Source organism: Rhyacophila brunnea, unplaced genomic scaffold (assembly GCF_057557595.1).
Source record: "Rhyacophila brunnea isolate RB1 unplaced genomic scaffold, BYU_Rbru_1.0 scaffold_2, whole genome shotgun sequence".
Taxonomy (NCBI): Eukaryota; Metazoa; Arthropoda; class Insecta; order Trichoptera; family Rhyacophilidae; genus Rhyacophila; species Rhyacophila brunnea.
In genome coordinates, this window is record NW_028232859.1 from 54,498,502 (window position 1) to 54,520,891 (window position 22,390).

Sequence of the window (22,390 nt, forward strand, 5' to 3'; positions counted from 1 at the left end):
TCTAAAAAAAGTCGACTCCGCGCAAGCGCACAGCTGCATAAACGGCCATTTCTCTCTAGACTGTCGCCGCGTTCGGAGCAGCCACGATGCGGCGAATGTCGATATCGATAGGCAGATGTGCGAGGTTTTATCAATTAACACCGCCTGCCCGTTCTTGGAAGCTTTGATTTATGGCGGTTAGGCACACGAGGCGAGTTGTGATGTGCGACCCGGCTAAGGTTAGATGAATGTATAACAAACATTCCTCGTAAAAAGTCTTACAACTCTCACTCTATGGAGGCCAACATGCACTGATTCGGAAACATCTCAGGGTTCTGAAACATCTTAAAAAACCTTGAAAAAAAATATGTATCACCGGAATTACTTCACGATAGTGTGCATATTCAAACCGATTACACTTTTTTGGTCTATTTTATATTCACCCATTTTACCGCCACTAACCTTACTGAAATGAACATTATACACATTTACACATCTTGATAATATTATAACTCATAGTATTTAAAAGATTTTCCATTTATGCATACGTCTATTGTAAATAAAAATATTGCATAGTTTTATGTAATTTCATTGATTTTTTCTCAGCCGATAAAATTTTAAGATATTTTAGTGCGTTTTTTTCTGACAGTAAAAAAAATATGCCACTGGAAAGCGCTTTCCGTTATAAAAATATAACGCTACGGTAATTTGATAAATGAATCAAACAAAATAATTATACTGATAAACAAGCCGTTTTTTTCCCTTTTCTTTGCCTTTTATTCACTCACAAGACTTATAAACCCGTTTACACGTGCATTGATTTACTGCTGACAGTACGTATTATCGCGGCCATAAGAAAAATAATTACAAGATAAAAAGAACTTTTTATATACAACGTTTTTAAATTTTCTGTTCAAAGATTATCCTCAATATGTTATGAAATAAATGAAAAACAAACAAACAAAAAAATATAGAATACTGAAATGTCATTTTGATTTCCATAGTAACGCACGTACACATTAATAATTTAGTTGGTAGGACCACCCACTTAGCAACCAATAATATTGGATTGGATTACGGATTTCTTCCGAAATAACTTTTCATACAAAACAGAATTAACTTAAAATGAATTCAATTCTACTTAAAGGTGGCTAAAAGTATTAAAAGAATGCATTGGCCCCGTGTTCTGATATATTCTAAAAGTTTCAAATGTCTAGCTAGTCGGGAAGTTAGTTAAAAATCGATTGCAAGATTTGTACCAGACAAATCAGAATACGGGTAAATAAAATCGTTGTAAAATACATGTATTTAGGTATACAACATGTCAAAATGAAAATAATTCTGACAACCAAGTCAAACAATAGAACGTCAAATTAAAATCGAATCTAAAATATGCGAACTTTAAACTGTCGTGAAAATTGAAATTTGAAATATTAGCAGAAAAGGTAATTTGACCAAACAAACTTTGTATTTTTCATACTGTAGATGTCAGTTGGGACCAAGTAGAAAAAGGAAGTCAGACAAACAGATTTACAAACACACTGGATAAACAACCACCGGACAAATAAGAATATGAGCTAATAAAAACGTTGTAAAATGCACGTGTAAACACATATTATCGTGCAAGTTCACGTAACAAGAAAGCTCAGAAGCTTTTAATACCACACCCGGTAGGGCAACCCAGTTACCATTCATTTTGTGTTCCCTGTGCCTAACGCATCTGCAGCTCAATGTCAGATATTTGGTGTAAAAATACACTACTTGGTAACTATGTAACTTCTTGAAAATGAATTCTTAAATTTAAGCATTCTTACTAATTTATGTAATACTGACCAAATGTGCCGTTTTAGTGGTTTACAAAAAAAAATCTATGTTAATATAAAATAAATCGATACTTTCTTTATTTTTTTTGGGAGGGGAAAATCTCTTGCGAACAATCATTGATACTTGCAAGAATCAATACTTTTCGACCGATATGATACCGATACCAGGTAGGTATCGATATTTTTTCTTTCGATATGACGGCCCTAGGTATGGCCCATCCAAAGAAATTAGCTCAATCTTGCATTTGATACGAGGGTGGGTCAATAATTCCTTAGAAAAAAGCATTAAAACAGGTTTTATTTTTGTATTTTTTTTTTATTTCTCAACATAATTTCCTTGGAGCTCAATACACTTGGTTAGACGTTTCTCAATTTTTTTTAAACCGTCAGAAAAATAAGTTTTCGGAAGGTCCTCAAAATAAGCATTTGTCCGATCGATGACTTCTTCATTTGAAAAAAAACGTTGTCCACTTAGCCATTTTTTTAGGTTTGGGAAAAGGAAAAAGTCACTGGGGGCTAAATCTGGCGAATACGGTGGGTGGTCAACCAATTCGAACTTCAATCCTTCAATTTTAGCCATTGATCGTAAACATGTGTGAACACGGGCATTGTCCTGATGAAAGAGGATTTTTTTTCCTGTTTAAATGAGGCCATTTTTCTTCAATTTTGTTTTTTAGCTGGTCCAATAAAGATGCATAATAATCCCCTGTTATTGTTTTTCCTTTTTCCAAATAGTCAACGAAAATAATTTCACGTGCATCCCAAAATACAGTAGCCATAACCTTACCAGCTGATTTTACGGTTTTCGCCTTCTTTGGACATGGTTTGCCTTCGCAATCCACTGCTTTGACTGTTCTTTCGTCTCGGGAGTATAGTGGTGTATCCATGTTTCATCTACAGTCACAAAGCGACGAAAAAATTTATCCGGATTGCGTTGCATGAGCGACAACAGGGCTTTAGAGGCCACCACCCTACTGCGTTTATTGTCGACTGTGAGCAAACGCGGCACCCATCTTGCAGAAATATTTTTCATGCCCAATTTGTCATGTAAAATAGAAATGACGCTACCTTTTGAGATCCCTGTAACCTCAATTATCTCACTCAACTTTAATCTTCGGTCACTTAACACCATATCGTGGATTTTATTGATCATTTCTGGTGTAGTCACCTCTACAGGACGTCCTGAGCGTGGTTTATCCTTTGTTGATGTACGACCACGTTTAAATTCATTTAACCAGTTATAAATAGTTGCAAGTGAAGGAGCAGATATGCCATGAACTAAATCCAACTCATTTTTTATTTCCTTTGCTGTTAACCCTTTTATATTAAAATGTTATATAACAACTATAAACTCAATTTTCTCCATTTTCCATTTTTCCATTTTCCACAAGCAATTTTTTTTTTAAATGTACGAGAAACACACAACAACCCGACCAATCTGATTGAAACTTCGCAGCATACTGAATCGGTAGTGCCGCTGCATGAAAACAAACCGCTTGCAGTACTAGTCGCGCCACCTGTCGGCTTTTCTAAGGACTTATTGACCCACCCTCGTATGAAATCACAGTACATACAGCAAGTTACAGTAAAGTTCATGGCTGTACGACATACCTTTTTTTACCGCCATTTACCATTATTCACACAGTAAGGATTTGAAAACCCTTCTCAATATCTATTTGTCAATATATCTTTTTTATTATTTAATAAATCAAAATTTTTTAGACCGACATGAAATATACGAATGTGTGCGTTTTTAGTAAGTACCTACTTTAGGGGGTTGCTCTCGATAGTTCACTGTGTGTCAGTGGCGAGGGGTGGAGGTAGGCTATTAAGATTCGACATACATAGTACACACTAACCTTTTTCAGGCATATACTTATTTGTTTTCATTGGACTAAGAACACAATTTGCAGATGGGCCTGGTTAGTTTTGAAAAATCAATTGAACCCTGCCAATAGAAAACCATAATATTTATGTATGCTATGGACGATTTGACAAAAATAGTGCACACTTTTTCAGTCATATTTATTTGATTTCAATGAATTAATAATACACATTTCAGATGGTGTTAGTTAGTTTTTAAAATTCATTAAGTCCTGCCTAAACCAAACCATAATCAAGGTAAAATATTCTTGTATCTATAAAATATCTAAAATTATGTATGTTTTAATGGCATAATTTTAGATATTTTATAGTGAATGGTACGAGTGCAGCTCCACTGGAATTTTCTGGGTAGCAGACGATAAATCTAAGACTAAGTTGGGGGATGGCACAATAAGAAGAAGAAGACAGATAAACGAATATTTGTTGACCATGGCTTGAATTTGGCAGGGTTTAATTAAATTTTCAAACCTAGCAAACACTATCTATATAATATATTGTAGTCTTAGTTCAATAAAAACAAATACGTTTAACTGACAAAGTTTAGTGTGCACTGTTTATGTCGGATCTTAACAGCCTACCTCCACCCTTTGCCACTGCTGTGTGTGGAAATATTCCAATCATGAGTATTACGAAAATATATTTTTATCACACATTTGTTATTTAAAATAATATTCTTTTATTATTTAGTATATGATTTTAATAGAAAAAATATTCAAAGTTTGCATTACAATTTAATTTGGTTTAATATCTACGATTTATTTACTACAACATATTCCTCATTTTTTTTAAATTTGCAACAACTATATCTATAAAAATGGATCGAGGGAAGTGGCGCGAACTTGTGTTTGCTCTATAGTCCAATGCTGGGTCACGACAGGGTGAAAGAATATCTATAAAACTATTATTAAGATCCAAAGGCTGAGACTGTTGGTTGACTTCACCAGATCTAAAGATTGTTTTACGATACGTGTTTTGTTCATGCGATTTTCTCGTCAAACATACCCGCTCCCTCTACTGTTATCTTATACAGACCAACTATTACTTCCCATATTACATAGTTTTTTTCCAACCCCACTACAAACATACATAAGATATTATATAAAATCACACATAAGTTTCGATATTTTATAAACCACACCATATGATCGAAACATGTGTCGTAAAATAATCTTTATATATAAATTGTCATTAATTACTAGCAAGTAAACTATTTAAAGTCGTTTATATGCATAATTTTCCATACCTACGTCGTGAAACATAGGAAAAATGAGTAAACCAATTTATTTTCATAAGACATTTATTGTGACTATACGGATGGATAATGGTTTTATTCATAAATAACATTAAATTCATCTATTTTAACGTTTAAATTCTTAGTACAAAAAGCTCTTTACGAAAAAAAAGCTCATTAAAGTTAGCGAATTGAATAAGAAAGTCCTTAAACACTTTAAAGTTGTATCAACACGACCGGCGCCTCGCTTGTCTTCTCCACTACTCCCTTGCCCACTCACTTCCGACCATTTATTTTATTACCTTGCGTCAGTCAGTCACTCTCCGATAAAATTGATTTTATCTCTCTTAATGTGTGCTTTATTCTGTTAACGTGCCTTGTTTACAAATCACTATCCCAACAGTCCGAAATATACGATGACTGGCCGCTCGCGAAAACAAATTAATTTCACTCAATTTTATGTCATGCTAAGTAAACACCGCGATAAGTTTTAGTAAATGTAATTTTGATTAATTGCAAATTACAGAGCGACTACAAGCTTATTTATTTTCGTAAACCGTAGGCTTTTTATTGTACATTTTGCAGAGATACATCATTAATCAAATTATCCAATATCCATAGTATCTATAATTATGTTACATTATCTACAATTACAACTGTGGGCACCAGCCGCCTTTAAGATTGCTTTCCACCATATAACTCTTATCCTTTGCCCTGGGACGCCAGTTGGACAGAGTTGTCTAGAGCAGTGCTTCTCAAACTTTTTCATACCACGGCCCCCGAAATCAGAAAATAAAAATCCAACGCTCCCCTCCCCAAAAATTTTAGTTTTTAGTAACCAACAGTACTTTATTTACCATTAATTATTATTATTGGTACATTTTTATTAAAAATATTAGAACGATTCATTTACTAGCTTATAAAGCAGAAATTAAAATAAAAAAAACAAATTAACTTAAAATTTATTACAGCTACAGCCTACAAACATAATTTAATGAGAGGGAAATAAATGATTGCATATTTTTACATAATAAATCAATATCCAGTATAATGTTTGAAATGATAATTCGCAGGGTTTGCTCCAAAGTCACCGTTGAAAGAGACGACCTGTGTTTGTTTTATATTACCAGTAATATGAAAATGCTGTTTCGCATAGGTATGTTGGCGCAATTAGGTCAATATAAATTTTGTATAATATTCGTTTAACTGAAATATCTAAATTTATAAATATTAGTACCTAGATTATTTATCCATATCGGATAAAGTACGAGTATTATGTTCGCATGAAAATTCGACGTTGAGATTTTGACTGATTAGTAACAAGTATCGTCCAGTGATCACATTTTTATGATATTTTTTTCAAATACTGAAATATTTCGCGGCTCCCTAGCAGGAGCTCCAGGTCGCGCCTGCCAGTTTGAGAAGTACTAGTCTGGAGATCCCATTCAGCCACCGAAGTCGTGGTCTTCCAGCGTGCCAATACTCATATGGCTTTATAAACATCAAGCGTTTTGACGCTGAGTTTAAGTTAAGATAAGTTTTACGCTATCCAATTTATCACAATATATACAGTTCGGTTTGTGTTCCGTTTTCACAAATTGACCCAATGATGTTTTTGCCATCACCCGTTTCTAATAATCGATGAAGTACATTGAAGCTTTTTATGTACCCACCAGAAATTTATGCACTAACTCCAGAGTTCAACCAATGTATGTAGGTTCTGTATTTTTAAGTTCATGAAAGTTGTAAATATTATTCTTAAAAATTGGCCAACAATAGCAACATTTTTATCGCTTTCTTGCGTACAATTTTGAAAGTATTTGAGCTCTCGGCATCTAAACTATGACAGATTTATTTTATTATGCAATTCAATGCGTACTTTATTGTTTAAAAAATAAAATGAGCCTCTGGTAATCATTTTGACTTTCCATTAATTTTGATAATTCAAAACTTCACAACGTAACCTAACTGATAGTATGGAATTAATATCTGATTTATTTGTTTTTTGCCTTCATTACTCCCACGATTTTCATTTTTACCATGCTTAGATTAATTTACTCCAGTTTTCAGACCGACTTAGAAAAAAAAAACGATATTTTAGTCGACCAAATGAGATTAGTGGAACGTTGTAATAAAACTACGAAAACTGATACCTTATTGAAGAACTTTTTAATCATGTGTAATAGATACATCCGCCCATTAATAAATTTCACGCCAAACTTCAAACATCTCACGTTTTATCTTAAAAGATAACATAGACGTGTTCTTGTTAACGAAACTAATAAGTCGGTTAACGTCACCACGACTCGTGATCCGTTAAAATAAGCTCGCGTCAAACGATGGGAGATAAGTACTCATCTCTTAATAGAAAATTGATATCAACAAAATCTTCCCTTCTAAGACGTTGTAAAATTTACCCTCATAAATTTTATTACGCGATGTTAGTTAGTTGGAAACATTAATTAACATTACCTGTATTGGAAACTATGATTAAATACACCTTCATGTTATTCAATGTCAAAAGTTTGACGTGAAGCCAAAATTAAACATGGTATATTATTGTACATTAAATACGTATAAATAAAATTGGAGTGTGTATTTGTGGGCCTCCGTTTATTTTGTTATACATTTTTCTTTGAAATATTGATGAAACTTTCACAGCTTATAGACACTGTTGAATTCTACGTTTAATAGAATTTGAACTCGATTCTCGATATCCCAAAAGATTTTTTTAGAAAACAACGCACGTTTAACAATATGGTATGAGACCCATTAGAGCATCATCATCATCATCATCATCATCATCATCATCATCATCATCATCATCATCATCATCATCATCTGTTACGTCTCCACTATTCTTCGTCTGGCGTAAGAGATGCTGTGTATTTTTCCACACAATCAAACTACCTTAACCTATGTCTACTGATCCTTATTTTTTCACCCGTTCTACCGAAGAGGAGCCCATTACGTGATCACATGTCTTGCAACATTGAAATGTTGATGTTCACATGTAGGTCGATAAAAGAATAACTGTACAATGCATATATTTTTCCAAAGAGCCTTCTCAATGTCTTCTTTTCATTATAGTATTCAAATTCCTCTCACCCATTTTTGGTAAGGTCCAGCTCTCTGATCCATAACCCAGTATGGGTCTGATGAGAGTTTTGTAGAGATATAATAAAATAGATTTACTATAAAGGCCTGGAAACACATATCCGTATATTAAATTTAATTATGCACAATACATTGCAATTAACCCAAATATAATTCAATTTGCACTCTATTAAAACAGTTTTAACATTAAAATATTATTGAGTCAGTAGAAATAAACCTTTATCGTGTCCCAATTTCATGTCCCAATCCCTTCTCCGTCATATCATCTGTCATCTCTTTTTTAACTTTATGTAATAATAAATAAATAAAATAACAACAAAACATCACCACATTATAGTCTTATGCAAAGAGAGGGGCAGATGGTGTTTTCTCTAAAACCCATATTCATGATACTATTTATACCGTGACCGAACGTACTCTTCATATCCGAGGATGGTAATCAGTGAAATTACAAGCGATGCCAGCAATCTTCTTCCATTTTGAGCGAATCTGCGCTGATCATGTTGCTTCAGTTATTATTGATTCAGTCGCTTTCTTGATGGTGTCGCTCCAATCTTCCCAACCTTTTTTTGGTTGTCTTTCTGATGCTGTGATTTTTTCATATCTATGTGAAACAACTCATGGTTACTTAACGTTAGGTGTTTGAATTTTAGGTTACTATTATATTTCAGCCATGAGGATTAGGCAAGTAATATACTTATATATCGTAGAATATTAACAAAAACTTTATTTAAAAATCATTACACTTGACATGACACTAAAATAAAATAATTCGGATTAGTTTCAAATTCAATTTTATTTATTTTTTAATACATTGTGGACATTACAAATTATAAGTATAGCAGAGTTCTCATTTATACCTCATATTATTGACAGTCCAAAAAATAAATCGTTACATTGGCGATTTTAAAAGGTTGCTTATTTATTATGTTTTTTAAATATATTTTGTATTAATAAAAATTAATACTTCAAATATGCCTTATACATGGAAAAAAACTGTTACATTACGAGTACACCGTGTGTTATTTTTAATATACAAAAATGTCGTATGATAAACAGTAAGATAGATGGTCGTGTTTTTCCGAAAATATCGGTGAGGTGAAAATAATTCATGGGAAAATCTTTTGGGTATTATTTATGAAGGGTGAATTGCTTCTCTGACACCATTACATGGCACCGGTCATTTATGGGTGCGGTTAAATACACATCTACATTATAATACCAAAGTGTGACCCATTATTTGGAATTTACTATTCGCATAGGTGGAGTCTATTGTTTTGGCCTATTTTAGGTCGAACGAAAAATGCTTTGAATTGGAAGAATACCTGACATTTCAATTAATTGGAACAATTAAATTGTCTACTTTGTGGAATAACACACTAACTCAAAATTATTAACTATTCGTAGACCACGAAAATGACAAAAATGACCTAGGTACATAGCTTAATTTTAATATATACTTACCTACTTACTTTTTAGTCAATACTAATTAAAACGTGTTTTCAATGTTATATTTTACTACCAAATTATTTGGTTTGCCTATTTATAAATTTTTTTTTATTAAAAAGTAATAACGCACTAACCTAATGTCATAATATCCAGTTTTAGATAGAATTTTTTCTTTACTGGATACGGTAAGATCGATTTTTATTTTACTTCTATTTATCAATATATGAAAAATGTATTACAATCACTATAAAACTCTAGTTGTAAAAGAAAAAAATGCTGATTTATTATTTATTTATAGTATGAAACATGAGTTTATTTCATGAGATAGTTTAAATATTCACTAGAACAGCAGTGACAAACCAAATCTATGGCACGCGTGGAAAATTCTGTTGGGAATAATAATTGTAAAACTATCTAAAGCCTCAATCATTTGCATGCAAATGTCATAATCAATGTTGCTCCTGTTACGAGTGGCATATTGAATGGATTTTTTGTGGAAGAGTTAAAAAAAACTTCTCGACTTGCATTTTTATTTTCATTATCATTACCTAAGTATTTTTATTCAATGATACATCAAAAATTTATAGTTTTCCATTATTTATAATAATAATAGTTTGTCAAACATTATTTTTGATTAATATACTTATTTAAAATTATTACATTAGGGACCTACTTGATTTTTTTTTAAATTTCGTTACGTGATTATACTGATTTATTGCTAAGTAATATAAACATAGATAGAGGCATTGAAAATGAAGGTTACACAGTAGATGAAAAATCTTGTTGAAAATATCAATATCCTATCAATACCACCAATGGCGAAGAATATAATAGGTATACATCTTTTTTAATGTTCTTGAAACGACTTTGTGCTTAATATAACCAGGCTGATTTAGGACACGGAAATGTAATTTTATTGAATACAAACTGGAAACAATAATCAGAAGATTAAATGTTTCTTTTTTGTATATTTAATTATTATTAGTTAATTTATGTGAGTGAGATTTTGTCTCGGTAAAATTTATTTTTATGATAATTTTGAAAATTAAATTCAAATAGATAGTTATCGTCATCATAACGAATGTTTTGCTACCAGGACGCCATTATAGTGATCAGTGAAAATTCAATACTCAGCTGGATGCTTAGTCAAAATTATTATTATGTGCGTAAATGACGCCGATACTAAAAAGTGGCTGAATTGAAAAACACAAGTAGCAAATATCAAAAAATCAAGTAATATAGTATGTATATATAGTATAATAATATGTTAATATGTTAGTATGTACTGTATTTTGTTCATTCATATGCGAGAACCTAAAATTCGATTTAAATTCATATTTACTATGCACATAATAATTATATGTGGTTGACTTCTGTATACGATAAATTTTCATCGTGCATTTCATAATTTTCTTTAAATGGCTGATTTCAGACCTCCAAGAGTATCGGTTAAGACCACCTAAATTCCTAAGTCCACGACGTTTCTAATTCAAACTAGTCTACAAATTCACTGCTGAAGTCAACTATGAAAAAAATATGAAATCTATATTTATATCTTTGATCTAAAAAATATTCAAAATAATCGCCCCCGGGTGGGCTCGAACCACCAACCTTTCGGTTAACAGCCGAACGCGCTGCCATTGCGCCACGAAGGCTTATAAATTACGCTAAATCAATGAAAACTTATGTATGCAAATTTATTATCACAACGATAACACGTAGTGGGTACATAATAATCAAAACATAATAATCTTATCACACCGAGAGCAATACATTGAATATAAACTGCATCTACTTACTTCATAATATAATATGCACTTCACCTCTAAGCCAGAGTAATCAGAATAAAATAAATTTTCTATTCTTACACATCAGAATCATAGCTTATACCGAAAAGGACAAAATGGAAACCGCAAACATTACATTCCGGACGTTGTTGGTTGTGGTTTTCCATTCACTGCATTTTTATTTATAATACGTACCTATGTTTCTAATGTGCAACAAACAACTATACATTTTAAATAAACGAAACTATATTTTTAAATATTTCAATAAAAGATTGTTTTATAAAATATTCATCATCTATTCAATCTCATTGCGCAATAGATTATTCCAATTGTTTTTCATAGGCTGATAACTGTAGACGTTACCCGTAAAATGCTGTATAGCACAAAAATGCTATTCGATGTGTATTTTTAATATAATGTACATTACTTTATTATATTATTTTTATCACACTTCACCAAAATATGTCTAATTTTCCGTACAGCAATCTTGAAATATATCATACAGCGTTGTTCAGGTGGGGTCTTTAATTATTTAAATCATTATTCATTGCGTATAAATTAAATAACCTAGAATTAGAAAATATTCTTATTTGGAGTTAGTACATACCGTATGATTTATTAAAACAAAAAAAACTTGAAATAGTTTTTTGAATTGATTTTTTTTCAGCCAACAAAATTAATCACAGAGAATAACTATAATTATAATATAGATTAAAATATCATGTGATGGTCCTAATAACATGCGGACACAAAAACCATAATAAATCAAATTAAATTTAATTAAACATATTTGGAGACTTATTGAAAATGGTTAAAAAAACCAAGAAAAACATATTTTTATTAATCATAAGAAAAATAAATAAAAAATACAAAATATAAAAAATCGTAACTAATTATATATCTAGAGAAGACAGACAATATACGAACAGAAAACTACAATAAAAAAGCTTTCGTCCAAATACAATTAGTCGTGAATTCTGGAGCAACTTAATTTGAAAGAGGCAAGAGAACAAAACGGATCCACTCGATCACTATGAAGATTCAAGGTTCTGCAGAGTCGAGTCACCGGAAAATAATTGTAACCTAGATTGGTTTTGTATGTATGAATGTCATGGCCCCCACATCCTGAAGCGGGCCCCCAGGCCACGTTATTTGACGCCCCTCCAACCTATCGCTAAGGTTAAAGGCAGTGTAATGTTCTATAGTAGTGTTTCCCAAATGTTATTCCGAATAACTCCAGGGTTCCGTGTAAAATAAAGGGTATTCCGTGTATTTTTTAGCGATTTTTCGTATTTTAAATAAATCAGCTTGAATTGTCGGTACCTATTCAGCATCATATTATGAAGTACTTATCGCGACCCTCTTTTGTGATAGCCAAGTTACATCAGACCCTTCGCCATGTTGGATAAATAGTCATTTTCATTAGTCAGGAGACACTAAAAATAATTATAAAATAAAATTCTATCCGTCTTATAACGCCGCAGGCGACTTTTCAACTATTAGAGCTTATAAATTTACGGTGTGTTTATCTCATTTAACTAGTTAATCTGCCACGTCGGGCCCCTCCTGAGCCCGGGCCTCCAGGCTAGAGCCCTCTCAGCCCCCCCTTCGTGGGGGCCATGATGAATGTATTGAAGTGAAAAAATTTGAAGACGAATATTTAGGTACTCTGGGTACATTGAATTTAATATTAAAAGTTTAAGACTTTGCTTTTTCATAATAATGAAAGACCATGACAGTAATCCATTTAATATGCAATACACCAGATTATATCAATTGAATTTATAGAAAATAAATAACTTTAAATAATTATATCGAATGGAAAACTATTGGCGGATTAGTTGCATAGCATGTTAGGCAACATGCTAGAATGGTAAATAAATTGGGTCGCATAAAGCTCTTCGAATTAAATCTCATTTATTTTGAAATTAAATTACCACCGGATTAAAATAATTTACACAGATTCTACGTAGTAGGCAAAGACGAATAATTTAAAATTAAAATGTTTTTTTACGTAAATTCGCATTTTATTGATTGGGTACCAATTATTTACAAAATTTAGGATAGCTCGCAGAGACCTAATTATTTTTCGTTACACATAATAAAACATTCTCAGAAATAAAAATATATTCCTTCATAGAAATAATAGTATATATTCTAATTAATTTAGTCGGAATTTATAATATGAATATTGAAAAAAAATATATTAGAAAAGAATGAAAAAAATCCATATTTTTTTTTGTAAAATAAAACAAATTTCGCTTTATTGTAAAATCGTGTAATGGCTAGAATTATATTATGTATACATGAAAATATTGCGAGAGATGAGTGAAAAATCGTAAAGTAATGGTTTTCATCACCAATTGACAATTATCACTATTAATTAATGTACCTATGTATATATAATATTATATATAAAAGAAAACTATTGAAATTCTCAGTGAGAAATATTTTTTGATGTCACCAGTTGACGTAATATGACGTTTGGAAAATGTGACTGATGTGCCTTAAGATACCGAAAGGTGAAACTTGTTCAATTTTTGATTAACCATTTATAAGAATTTATTTTTAAATGGCTACGGCTGTTTCATGATCACAATAGTTCTAAGTACTAAAATCATTGGATATCTCACTGCGTTATATTATACTTTATTCAAATTGAATGAATTCATTTTATTGTGAACAAGCTGAAGAGGTCGCTTCATTAATCAATATTCATTAATCTTATTTAACAAACAATAAAAATTACATTCTTCAATATTAAAATACCTGTATTTAGGTATACAACATGTCAAAATTAAAATAATTCTGACAACCAAGTCAAACAAAAGAACATCAAATTAAAATCGAATCCAAAATATGCGAACTTTAAACTGTCGTGAAAATTCAAATTTGAAATATTAGCAGAAAAGGTAATATGAACAAGCAAACTTTGTATTTTTCATACTGTAGCTGATGTCAGTTGGGACCAAGTAGAAAAGGGAAGTCAAACAAACATATTTTAACTTTTATATTATAATAATATTTATATAATTTTTTCAAATTGAATGACCAACAAGACAATACTTTCCGAATTCGCTAGTGGTGCAAAGTTTTCTAACTATTACTTGCAAACTTTAAGTGTAATGCCATGATATTGTCTGAAAAAAATTAACAAAATATATAGAATACTAAATATTAATCGAATAAAAAAGTTTTCTGTATTTTTTGATAATCGTACTTCTTTCAGCACTATGATTAAATTATGTATTAAATTCAATCATTTCGATTAGTACACTTATATTATAAGCACAGCTACTTAACCGTACTCGAAAATTGTAAAAAAAATCTAATATCATTCATAAATTTAATATAGCAACCTGTCACACAAATTGAAAAATGCGCCATAACTAGGCACAAAGGACCATTCTCATTTTACGGATATGAGGAAGAAGAAGACCTGCAATCGCTTACTTAGCGAAAGGATTACAAAGGTTCTTGTTGGGCTCTTTTGGGTGTTCCCTCATTTCAAACATCTCTTCCCCCGGCCCGCCTTTTGATGGAAAATTTTCGAGAAAAATCAAATCATAACCCAACTGCCTAATGTCGAAGGACGCTTAGTACACAGCGCCGATGGGAACGTATAAGCACACCAAGTTATACATATTATATATATTTCACAATATCTTTTAACGGTTATCGGGTAATATTCTAAGGCAGCTGATGGTAATCCTGGTATGCGAACCGATAAATAACACGATAGAAACTTATTCGCAAATTATATTAAGTATTTTTTATTAACTTAAATATATTTCGACCCGTGAGATTATGTTAATAATTAAAGGTATTTAAACGTATTCTTATAATCTCGATAAAACATATCTTATTGTTTTTGACGGATGCTCATTTATGTACCTTTGAAAATTTGTAAGAATGTGCACAATTTCCTTATGTCGTTCCCAGGTGTTCATTTTTGTTGTTCAACTAGGTATATTGAATGACAGTTAAAATTGAACATGTCAGTGAGAAATAATTCGAATTAACTATTCTCACAATACTGTAAATGAGGTGTTCTCAAATGGTTTATTATTATTAGTCTAGTAAAAACATTGATATTTCTTTATGTTTATTAATGTGTTTAAAAGTATTTAAAAGAAGTTGAAAGAAGTAAGTTAAAAGAAGCAACTTATTTCAATTAATAAGATGTGAGACCTTTTTTCAGTAATAATATGGAACATTATAAAAAAAGCATATGTATTATACCTAAGGACATTATGTCGAAAGAAAAAGGACCGATACTTTATTGACGTACCTAACTGTACCTACATTATTAGTATTATAAATTAATAGTACCTACATACGTATATATAATATATAGTATATACATTCAATTAAACCCTGCATAATCAAAACCATAGTAGATAATAGTCAACAAATATTCGTTTATCTATAAAATGTCTAAAGTCATGCCATTAAACCATACATCATTTTAGATATTTTATAGATATAAGAATATTTTTTATCGATTTCAATTCAATTCAATTCATTTATTTTTTAACATATTGTGGACATTACAAATTATAAGTTTAAGACGTTCACAACATGACATTTAGAAACAAAGATATATAAATATAATAAGTATTACATAAAAAAAGAGATATTTCAGTAGATGAATTAGATAGGTACAAGGAAGTACACCGGATGAGCTAAGCAGACCCTATTTTAAGATTTTATAAAACAACATCCACCTAAACTCATTCTCACGTAGGTGGAATATATCAACACCCGAAGCAATTTCGTTGAACATAGTTATCACTCTCCCAATTGGCATTACCAGTGGCAGGTTGGTTCTGCACCTTGGGAGAATAAACAACTGGTGGTCTCTATTTCTAAGATAGTTATCAGGGACACACAGGTCAACACTGCCCAGAATGGCAGAGTTCTCATTTATACCTTGTATAAGTCGAAAAAAATACGTAGCTAAATAAAGATTTCTTCTAAATTGCAGACTGCAGTATGTAAGCATGCCTAAGAGAAAGTCAGTTGGATAAAGCCACGGATAGTATCCATACAACCTCAAGTAAAGGAGTCTCAAGAATTTCTTCTGTACCCTCTCCACCATAAGGCCATATTTCAACTGGTGCGGTGCCCAAACAATAGACCCACTCTCAAGTCTGCTTCGAACTAAAGAATTAAATAAAAGTTTTAATACCGTAACATCTGAAAAGACCCGGGAAGTACGCATGACGAAGCCCAACATTTTAAGCGCTTTGTTACAAATGGTAACTATATGGCTAATAAATGTCAGTTTACTCTCAAACGTAATGCCAAGATCCCTTACAGATGATATTCGTGACAGAACTCTGCCATGCATCGAGTATTGGAAAAACAACACTTTTGAGGCTCTGGTAAATAGATTATGGTTTGGAGCCGGCAGGACCTAACCTAACCTAACCTAACCTAACCTAACCTTACCTAACCAAATATGACTGAAAAAGTGTGCACAATTTTGTCGGATCGGCCATCGTATACCTAAACTATTATGGTTTGGTTGGGCAGGGTTTAATTAAATTTTAAAACGTAACCAGCACCGTCTGCAAATTGTATTCTTAGTTCAATGAAAACAAATAAGTATGGACTGACAAAGTTTAGTGTACACTATTTATGTCGAATCATGATAGCCTACCTCCACCCCTCGCCACTACATATGTTTTATCCCGTGCCATCAGAGATACGCGTACCACAGTTTGTGAACCACTACATATTGTAATGTGATGGAAAACTTCGCCAAATAAATTATACCATTACAAAGAAACCCACGAGGACATGACGTTTTGTCTGATACTGTATTTCATACGTAATTCTCAAATCTAAAGATTATTTGTTTTTTGAATAAATTTATTTTCGGAATATGTTGCGTTTTATTTAAAAAAAAAACCTATAGGTACCTACCTCAAATGGCTTAAATTACTTTACCCTTTATATAATATATGAGCTTAAAAGAGCTTAATTGGGTGAACGAAAATGAAAAGTAAACATAGAATTTCTGAGAAGCGTCCGTGGTTGTCGTCCATTTTAAGTTACCCAGCCAAATATTTGCTTGGTAGGTATTACAATATTCTCTGGCCAGTACTACCTTCAATCTGACCTTACAACCTAATTTGTGAAGTACATATTCAATTAGTTTGCCGTATTCTTTGGTTCGGCGGAGGATAGGTATTGCAGATGAAAGACGGTGGTACTTATTTGTGATGATGGATGAGGCGAGAATTTATTTACTGTTTCAAATAACCACAAGGGTACAATTGATGAACTATAATAAATAGGTATAACGGCAATTCGGTGCGATGTGTCTTTTACGGAAACTAATAATTGAGTGAGATGTCCAATCGATTCTGATCCGCTATTTATACATATTTACACTATGAAATAATATTTTAAAATTACGATGAAATAAGCAGAGCGTTGGAGCGGAGCTCGGAGCAGGAGCACGGAGCAGGAGCACGGAGCACTGGAGCAATGGGATTTTACCCGGAGCACCGAAAATGTGTAGTGCTCCACTGCACCGAATGTTTTTTTTTAATTATTAAATTTTCGTCCTAAAATCCAATGAAAATAGTATATTTTGACACTTTGCAACACTGGACTTATTTGAAATATGGCAACACTGCCAAGTGGTAAATAACCTCACTTTTTTGACAGAAGAGGCAATTAATGAGAGACGATTTGCTTTCGAAAATTTGTTTAATAGAATTAATAATGAAAATTACGATTTTTTTAAACTAATTATTTTTTTAATATTTCTATATATATAATATGTATTAAAACTTTTTACCCGGAGCGGAGCAGACCCTGGAGCGGAGCCGGAGCAAGTATTAGGTCCCGGAGCGGAGCTGGAGCGGACCAACTCAAAAAAGGGTCCGCTCCAATGCTGGAAATAAGTAACATTCATTCGCAATGTTATGAAATTGCAGATCCGCTATCTCATAACATTACGAAACCATATTATGTATATGTACTACTGACGGATTGTATGTGAAAAATGAATATTTAATAAATAATATTACAATTATTGAGATGAATCCTATGACAACCACAGTTCTATCAAAATAAATGGCCTTTTCTAGTAATCCTTGCGGTTTTAATAAATCTAAAATAAATATTGATTACCGATAGCCATCAAATGCCTTCCACGAAAAGGCAAAGGCAAAATTATTTTTTAAAAAAAGCTACATACTGCCGAGAGCTTTTACTGGATTCGAATTTGAGAGTATTTTTTAGGTTTACGAATAAAAATATAAAATAAATAATAAATTTAAATGAAACTTTGGTCACATTAAGGACTCTCAGATTAAATAAAAGACGGATTTTCACCCGTATGTCCTTTTTTTAGTAATGCCGTTTATGTAAATGTCGTTTGTTCAACGCGTGCGTGCTACCTATGCTCTTGTATGGCTGTGAGACATGGCATCTTAGCAATCTTCAAACATCTCGACTGTTAATCTTTGAGAATCCGCTCCGCCGAATCTTAGGGGTAGAGTATATGCTTCATAACTTTGCACTTCAGTGCTAGGATGAAAATTATGTAAGTAATATATTCTAAAAATATTTTTTTTATGTAAGTATAATATTATCTATTTATTTATTTATAACTAGATATATTAACGCAATTGCATATCATTTGATCTAATTTTATGCGAGGTAATCAAGCAAAGAGGCGTATCAGTGTAGTAAAAAGAGAAAAAAAGTGTAAAGTTATAAAACGTATACTCTACATTGGTACGACTACGATACAAACACTCGAGCCCTCAGTGATTGCAGTAAGCAAGAAGAGACGCTTCACATGATTAGAACACGTGTTCCGGATGCCGTCAGAGAGTGCGACACTCCGCACGCTTGTGGCACAACTTCAAAGGTTCCGTCACCATAGCCGACCCTCCTGATCACCCTATAGTAGTGCTACAACAGCGATCTACGCGCTATTGGTTTTACATGGTGGGAGACGCGTGACGTGGCTATGGACTGAAGGAAATTGGATGACTTTGTGCTTGCCATATGCCCCCTGATGTCTCCGCCAAATCTTAGGGGTAGATTGATACGACCACGTTACAAACATTTGAGTTCGCGCACGGACACGGCAACCCTCAGTGATTGAAGTAATCAAGAAGAAACGCTTCACGTGGTTGTGACATGTGTTCCTACCTAAAGGTTCTGTCACTGTAGCCGACTCACCTCCTCACCCTACAGCGGTGCTATAACAGCGATCTATGTGCTGCTGGTCTTGCACAACAGGAGGCGCCTGACATGACGTTCCCTTGTGCTTGCCATATGCTCCAACACTGGGGTGTGACAGGGTGAAGTCGCAGTAAAAACGAATGCTGTATTTTTTTTATTAAATCCTTTCAGCCACAATTTTGCGAAACTAATGATGATAAATTTTTACACTATCCCCTTTTGAGACGTGGACATACGATGTACATTATAAGCCACCCGAAAAATGACTTCTTTGGCCTGTAAATAGTGACCGAGCTTACTTACGATCAATTCATAAAATTCCAAATGGAGAATATCGATTGAAACGCCACGCGGTATAATTTATTTGGTATAAGTGTCGAGTCATGGGAACTCGATTACATACTTTATTTGGCGGAGATTTTCGCTGGCCTGAAAAGAAAAATATTTCTCGGACGCTCGGTTTGTTTATATTACCACGTCGGGTTTATATAGCCACTGATCGTAGGTACCTTCTACATAGTAAATAGAGATGGTGAGCTATGAAGGTGTCAAAACATTCTTATAAATAATTTCCACATTCATGAATTTATACGAAAACCAATTATCACAAGTGATACAGTTTTGTGTAAGTATAATAATATATTTTTCGATTTTTATTGGAATGAAACAATGTCAAATCGGGTGTAAAATATATTAATATTATTATTTTCATATTAATTATATAAAATATACGTAGATAAGTGTCAATTTTGTATGTTTACAATATATTATTATAATTTGATTATACATCATTTTTAAAACACTTCTGAGAAAATATATTATGACTAATAGAAAAAATCGGTACTGTTCGGTTATCAGGAATACAGCGGAAAACACATTTTGAAAATAGCTGATAAACTGAATTCTTTGTTGGGTTAACCTAACCAAACCTAACCTAACCTAACCTTACCCAACCTAAACTAATCCAAACTAACAAATAATCAAGTATATCGGGTATTTTCAAAATGTGTTTTCCGCTGTATTCCTGATAACCGAACAGTACCAAAAATATTTTTAAAAAAAGACACCCCGCAGTAATCGCACCTACATCTCTCGGGTATCGCGCCCACGCACATTGATCACAATGCTAAAGGAGTCATACTTAATTACGACAAATTTTAACTAATGGCTTTTAATACTCACTGAAGCGCTTTCTAAATTGAGCTACATTGGCGAACAGATTTTGTATTTAAAATCAAAGTAGGTATTACTTTAATTACTAACCGACGTCACGGATCACTCCAAGATTTTTTGTTGTAGCTTACTTGAACTTGCCAAAAGTTTTTAATTAACTATTTTTTTATTCAACGAATAATTCACAAGATTTTAAAGTGTAACATTCTAATTATTGAGCATACATAATTTAATTATGTTTTATTATTATTTACTATAAGCGCTAATACTTAGATACAAACCTACCCTAAATAGTTGCCGTAGCGGCCGAAAGCAGTATTGTGTATATAATATAATATGCGCTGAACAATTTATAAAAAACGAACATATAGTGTTTTGCCATCTTGCTATAGATATTATAATATGCTAGCTTCGTTTAGCGATCATTGTGAAACAATTTTATGTTTAAATTCTCGTATCTTTCAGAGTCATTTAACTTTTCTATATAATGTTCGTAACAGAAATCTGAAATTCCTAAAACCACAAAGCCAAAAGTCCATAGATATCATGTGACTAAAAAATCTTAAATTGCAATTTCCCGAAAATATTCATATCGGATATACAATACACTGGACTGTTGGGTAAGTATGTATATTACAATTTAATGTCTTCTAGGTGAATTCGTTTTAATTGCATACAACATATATTGCAAACGATTTCAAAATAAGTAGATAGGTACCCACACTGATAAACATAATAATAATATACTGTACAATTCTTCAATATCAAAATATAATCCATATTTCATAACAAAAATGTGCTTATTGGAATCACAGTTAAGCTAAATTAAGTGCCTAGTAATCATATTGACCATATTCTAAAACGTTAGTAGGTAGGTACAAGTTATGAATAACAATTACAAATACATTATGACAAACGTTTTTGGCATCAGGAAAACTCGGCTGGCGGAGTAAATAATAATTGTTTGTCAACGTATGTGGGGAAAAGTTTGAATTCCGCAGGAGGCGGTATAGGTGTTAATTGAGTTTTCAATTAAACGCAAGTATGCCTGCATTGGAACGCAATTAATTTGCTCTCAGCTAAGCGAAATTGAAATGCATCCAACGTACACACGAAGTGTTATAATTGAAAATCCATTATATTATATCTCTATATCCGCATGGTGATAGTAACTCTCAGTTTACACCCACGCTAGTCTAATTGGTAGAGAGGCCGACTTTGTATAAATACGATATAAATCCATGTTGTTTTTACATCGTTTATTTATTTGATCCAATTCAAATACGGGTTGGGCAAAAATCAACTAATCCTCGCAAAAATACAATTTCCAATTCACGGAAGTCTATACACTCCACTTCGGAGCAAACATGGTAATTTACTAAGTACGTCTGGGTTAACATGTTAGCCATTCAAATATGCATATATTTTTCTTCTTTATCAATGACTTTTCTTTAGGTGGAGCATATGGACACCACACTATCTCGAAGAATACGATAGTCTTAATTGGATTTTGTAAGTGTGTGGTGAGGAATGTGTGTTGATATCAATGTGAAGCATGTGTACATTACAAATTATTAGTTTATATAATATGTTGGTCTGTAAAGTTTTGTTACCAATTATTTGAAAACCTGGTCATATATTTATATCAATATATTGTAGAATAAGTACAAATAAAACAAAGATAGTATGGTAATTTATTTTATCTGTCTTTCGCCCAAAACAAAACAGTAATG

General features: G+C 32.3%; 1 protein-coding gene and 1 non-coding gene across 2 annotated transcripts in view; one reads left to right on the forward strand and one right to left on the reverse strand.

Moving 5' to 3' along the window:
• The window catches only part of LOC147072520 (uncharacterized), a 70,665-nt gene that overhangs the window by 17,119 nt on the left and 31,156 nt on the right, over positions 1-22,390 (forward strand). The window lies entirely within an intron of this gene.
• On the reverse strand, positions 11,067-11,138 carry TRNAN-GUU (transfer RNA asparagine (anticodon GUU)). The gene has a single exon. It is a non-coding gene; the product is annotated as a tRNA-Asn (tRNA).